The 6,000-nt window shown below is 40.9% G+C and overlaps 1 pseudogene; it reads right to left on the reverse strand.

Annotated features, from left to right (window-relative positions):
* Positions 1–2,513: 2,513 nt before the first annotated feature.
* Positions 2,514–2,630, reverse strand: LOC111744236 (annotated as a pseudogene).
* Between the last annotated feature and the right edge of the window lie 3,370 nt (positions 2,631–6,000).

A 6,000-nucleotide genomic window follows, 5' to 3' on the forward strand; every position in this document is an offset into this window, starting at 1 on the left:
ACTGTGCCTGCACTTGGTACAGCTACCGTTAACAGTACTGAAATAGGGTTATTTAATGCAAGACCTTGTAAAGACAATTAAAGGATTTTATTTTTGAGAATGTAGCTCGCATTGTGGAATGAACACATGCAGTTATCAATATTCAGTATAAGCATAAAATCTCTCTCTCTCACACACACAGATATATCTTATGTAGAAGATTCTTGGGGTGTGGTGGTAAATTACCAAACTCTTTTACTATAGTATTTTGAATAACTTAACCAGAAAGGTAGTATTTCATCTGGCCTTAGTAGAGTGTTATCATCTTTGGAGCCCTTGGTTTTATGTCTTTAGCTCGTTTGGCCCCCATCTGCATCTCATGTTGGCCTTCTGGTCTAGGATCTTCCTTGTGTCTGAGCTAATATTTTCAGTGTAAACAGGTCTCTGTCACTTGGTCAGTAATGCTTGAATGTACATTCTTCTAGATTTTCTGATTTGATTATACTGAGCGTAGCAACCACATTTCATTTTAATGGTCATTGCTATTTTTATATCTAGTTGTTATTACACAATTAAGTTAAAATCGTTAAGGAACAGTGACCTTTTTTCTAAAGCCTTTAAATGACCTAGAATATCCTCCATTTAAATATGCCTTCTGAAGTGGTTATGATTTCAGTTGAGAATAAAGAATATTTTCCAGGTTGACTGATGACTGTAAGATTGTTTCCATTATTCAAATAACTTTTTTTTTTTTTTTTTACTCTGTGTTCTGTCTGTCACTACAAATGTCTCCTGATGATAGTAGCTGAAGTCAAAGCCATCTGCTAAGGTGTCTGTTACAATATCCAGCTGAAGATGATGTGGTTGGACCTTTGTGAATTAACGATTTTATGCCAGCCACATGTGGTATCACAGTTTTGGGCTAGACTTGGCATCTAACCAGGCAATTATCCATTGAAAGTTTTCACTATTTGGGTGGAACAAGGGTATTAACAGAAGAAAGTGGAAAGGCAGCGTGTTGCTGTGGAGAGAGTGAATCTGGAGTCAGACAGACCTGGCTTTCAATTCTGGGCCCACCATTTACAAGCTATATTATATCGGACAAGTTACTTAAGCTCTATAAGCCTCAGAGTTCTCATCAATAAAGAGGGATTAATAAATAGTTCCCATCTATGGAGTTATTGCATTAAACAAGATTATATGAAATCTCAATAAATGTTAGTTTAAAAAATAAAATCCAATCAATCATTGAGGGTTTCGTCTGAACTTGATGATCAGATCCTTTCTGCTCTGAGAGCGAGTTTGAAGTGGATTTGAATAAGGAGGCAAGTGGGAGAAAAGTCTAGAGTCTGTAATAAGATCGAAGAGCAGAGGGCACTTGAGGACAAGGAGTGCCATGAAAGAAAGCAAAAAACAGAACATTGGTGTCTGTCACAGACCCAGAGATAGGCCGTTTACCTATATTTTTCCATTTTTACAATTTTTTGAGGCCATTGTAAAAGAGAAAAATGGGGCCCTTTCAAACAGGAGAAGGAAGTTGGGGATTACATATTAGGAAGTGACAAAGCTTGAATGATGGACTAAAGATTGATCTGAAGTTTATGGGCTGGTCCATAGTCCTTTTCCAGGGAAAGAAATGAGGGGAGGGCTGTGGTGGGATAGGAGGTTGTTCCATACCAGCTTAGTTCTCATCATCTCAGAGGCGTATTCCATACGTAGTGATATGATAGGGTTTGTCTTCAAGAAAAAAAGGTCTAGAGAAAATCTTCTACAATCTTTCAAAGTGTTTTTCAAAATAGATGATTTCTTAGATGATTTAAGAGATAATGTTCTATTGGTTTCTAGGTTTTTTTTTCACCCCCCAAAAACTGGCCAAAAGGAAAATGTCAGGCTAGGATCTTCTCAGGCGCTTTGTCCTTTTAAAATAACTTGATGCCAGCCCTACCACTCAGCAGAATGCCATTGGAATTAATGTCTGTACCATGTGCCAAGCACTGTGTGAGGCCCTGGAAATGTACAGGTGAACGAGGCAACATGGTCTTTCTCCCCAGAGGACTTTCTCTGTAGACGGGGAGACAGACCTAAAATAATTACACAGATAATTCTGTAATTACAGTAATGAGAAGAACTATGGAAGAAGAGTGAAGGTTATTAAGGTAATTATAAGAAGAGGAATAACTACATGAAGGTGAGGAGGGAATTATATCAGAATCTGTCTCAAGGCTGTGATATTTCGGCTGAGCCCTGCAAGATGAGTAGAATTTATCCAGCTGAAGAGGAAGGAGCTCTCCAGGCAGAGCACGTATTTGTCTGTCACCTGGCATGTCGATTCCTGATGTTAGTTTTTCTTTTTGAATATCTGCTTAAGCTTTGAATTTGGTACCGATTTCACCCCGTCTGGGCATATTTGATTTTTTATTTATTTTTATTTATGTTTTTATTTTATTTTTTTTAGGCGAGGCAACCCTTGGTTGACCTCACAGATTGCAAGGACCTTGTCAGCTTACAATCCCTTATTTTTTTATTTTTTACTCCTCCTACAGCACCTGGTCTTCCTAGGTGGTCTCCCATCCAAGTACTAACCAGGCCCGACCCTGCTTAGCTTCCGAGATCGGATGGGATCGGGCGTTCAGTGTAGCATGGCCGTGTTCCATTTTGGATAGAAGGTAACTGGCTTGGGCTTCCACCAGTCACTATTCCTTGCCTTGCTCACTGGCTTTCTAACAGGGTCACAGATTCTTCTATATAGCCTTCTCTGTGCCTCTTGGTTTTTGCGTTTTTTTTTTTCTGTTTGTTTTGTGCTTGCACATTAAAATAGAAGAGGAAGAGATTTTAGAAAAATACATTTTTCATTTTTTAAAATGCTAGTTGTATTGAAGAGTGGTTCCCTGAGAAGCAGAGCAAATTTAAATTGCATCTCTTATTTGATATGACTGCTGGTGAACATAAGAAAATAGCATCCATTTATTAAGGAAGCCATGTGCAAATGCAGGGCATGTTTGCAAAGGCTTATTATAGTACAAGAGGCAATTGCTGCTTTGTTTATTTGGTTTGTGGCTAAGTCATTACAATGCTCCTCTTCTGGAAAAGAAAAGGTATGTAGACTGAGATGTCTCTGGCAGCATAATTGCTTCCATTTTATTTAAAGATAATCCGAATTTTGAAACCCTTGTTGCAGTGGATGTTGCTTATTTTGGGCTGTCCAACATCTATTTGCTCTGTGGTTGGAAACATCACTCCAATATTATTTGTAGTGTTGTGTTAGTTAAAGTAATGCTTACTGTTGCAATAAATAAATAATCAATTTTTAATGCATAAGCATTATAAAAAACATATTTCTTGCTCAGGTTAAAGTCTAATGTGGGTGTTCCTGGGTTTTTTCTCATTCAGAGTTTTCTGCTTCTTCCATCTTCTTGGCTCTGACCTCCTCTAAATTTTTAGAGTCCTCTCCTTTTACCTGAGAGGTGGGAAAAACTAGAAGGGATTAAGCGTGAGGTTTTGTCATGGTCAAGGCTTTCGTACTGTTAGTTCCAACTCAGTCACATGCCTGCACCTAGCTGCAAGCGAAGCAGGGACATGCATTCTAGTCACCACGTGGGAGGGGAAGGAGCTAGCAGTCTATGCTATAGCTGTCTGTCTCTTCCCCATGTTTCAGAGGAGGCCGATTCTGCCCCCAAAAAGATGGAGCGTGTGGCTCAGCCCTCACGTATTCTGCTCAGGGAATGGACATATGACCTGCGCTAATTAAATCAAACTGGGATTCCAGAGTTTTGTTGAGTGGTTGGTGGCATACGCTTTCTTTATGGAGATAAACAAGAGAACATATGTAGTTCCGTGGCAGCCGTCATGAGATGCGAGGCGAGGTAGAGGGAGTTGCTTTGGAGATTGAAGCCAACACCTAAACGCGAACCCAGAGATGGAGACAGAAAAACCCAATTTTGGTCATCGTTTTTGCTGTTGGATTAAGCATTTCCTGAATCCGTATCTAGTTTTCCAGTTAGAGGAACCAGTTCTTTTTTAAAATTTAATTCAGTTTTCGTTATAGTGTTTGTTCCTGAAGATGTGCAGTATTTCAGATTTCATCATAAGTGAAACAACCCTACAAAGAGTTTGGGAATGTATACTATTTATGTGAGTTTATTTGAAGCATGATTTAATTGGCTAAATGGGCTGTCTCTTAATTTAAGGAATTGTAGCTATGTCTGATTACACACGGGCTAGTTTGACAAAGACTTTACGTCATGTCCTATTGTGCTTTTTTAACCTCACCTGAGACAGTTTCCATTATAAACACCGAGTTTCCTGCTGGCCACCATTTTGATTTCTCTTTTCTTGGCAATGTTAGTCATTTTTCAGTGGTGGCATTGTTTCAACTCACATATAAACTCATAAAATTATTTAAACAAATTGAGTTTGAAACAGAAGCCAGAGTAGGGCAGGGACCAAACCTTTTCCCCATGGTTACACACATGTAGGCGAATAGCATTGAGTGTTTTCATTTCACACTTCCTGAGAACTAACAATTAGTGCAGTGGTGTGGCCAAATATGTTTGTAAACGCCCGGTAAAGCACAGAACTTCAAATGTACAATACTGTGGTAACAGAGCGGGCATACAGGATTTCTTCGGGACCGAAGCGTAAGCAACCAGGCAGAGGAAGCACGGCCTATTTTATTCGTCAGAGATTCAGCCGTAACAAAACAGAACGTTTTAAACAAAATGGAAGTGTATTTCTCTTTCGGAGAGAAATTCGAGCTGGTATGTGGCTTTGCCCTGAGAATTCTTCAGAGACCCAGGTTCTTTCCATTTTATTGTTCTCATATCGCTGGGATGTTTTTCACAGGATCCGAGTTGGCTCGGCACCAGTTGCATTTCAGCTGGAGTGAGGATGGTGAGGGAAAAGGGAGGGGCTGTTAGTTGGAATAGGCTGGACCCTGCTATCGTAATAATCATCTTCACAATATCAGGGGCTTGATTTTTTTGCTTGTGTGATATGCGTTCCATGGGTCACTAGGGGTTCTGTCTCATGCCCCTCTCACTCAGGGATGTCAGAGGAGGGACCTGCGTCATCTGCAGCATTGCTGGGGCCTGCGGCAGGAGACGGGCGGGCTGGAGAGCCTTGCATCAGCAGTTAAATGACTTCACCCTTCACCTGTTGGCCAGAACCGATCGCACGGCCACACTTAACATCAAAGAGTCAGAAGAAGTACAATCCTGTAGTGGAATGCAAGCGAGTGATCCTAAAGGCCACCACGGGGGCGTGGTCCTGCCAAGCATGACCTGAGGGATGCACACATCCCTTCTTCTCATATCCTCTTAGTCAAAACCCAGGCACGTGGCTTCACCTCGCTGAAAAGGAAGCTGGTAAATGCTAGTCTTCATTTCTGGGACAGTGATTACGATTTCTGGCATTTCCATTTGATTCTTTTGTTAGAGTTCCCACCTCTCTGCTTGCATTATAGCAGTTCTTCCATGTTCTACTTTTTTTTTCATTAGAGCTTTAGAATATTAATCATAGTTATTTTACCTGGTCTGATAATTCCAAAATATCTGTCTTATCTGACTCTGGTTCTGTTGCTCGTTTGTTGTATCGTGTGTGTGTGTGTGTGTGTGTGTGTGTGTGTGTGTGTTGCCTTTTAGAATGCTTTGTGATGTTTTATTGAAAGCCAGACATGGTGTATTGGGTAATAGAAACTGGTACAAACAGGTCTTGAGTATGCAGTTTTATGTTTGTTTTGCTAGGAGATGTGCTCTCTCCACTGTTTGCATGAGCCGTGGGATATGTGAGGCTTCCATTTTCTTTAGGGTCCTTGTCTTTGTCTCCTGGATTGTTCCTGGTTTCCACAGGAACTCCTTCTTAAATGGAGTCTTGGCCTTGCGGTTCCTTCAGCTGTGTGGCGGTAAGGCGTGGGAAGAGGGAAAGCATCCTGTACTCCCAAGATTCGAGATTCGCTCTCAGCCCCTCAGTCAGCATGTGCCCCAGGGCTGTGGCCCTTCAGGTGCTTCTCAGGAAGAGTAGAGG

Source organism: Pteropus vampyrus, unplaced genomic scaffold, assembly GCF_000151845.1.
Source record: "Pteropus vampyrus isolate Shadow unplaced genomic scaffold, Pvam_2.0 Scaffold5, whole genome shotgun sequence".
NCBI lineage: Eukaryota > Metazoa > Chordata > Mammalia > Chiroptera > Pteropodidae > Pteropus > Pteropus vampyrus.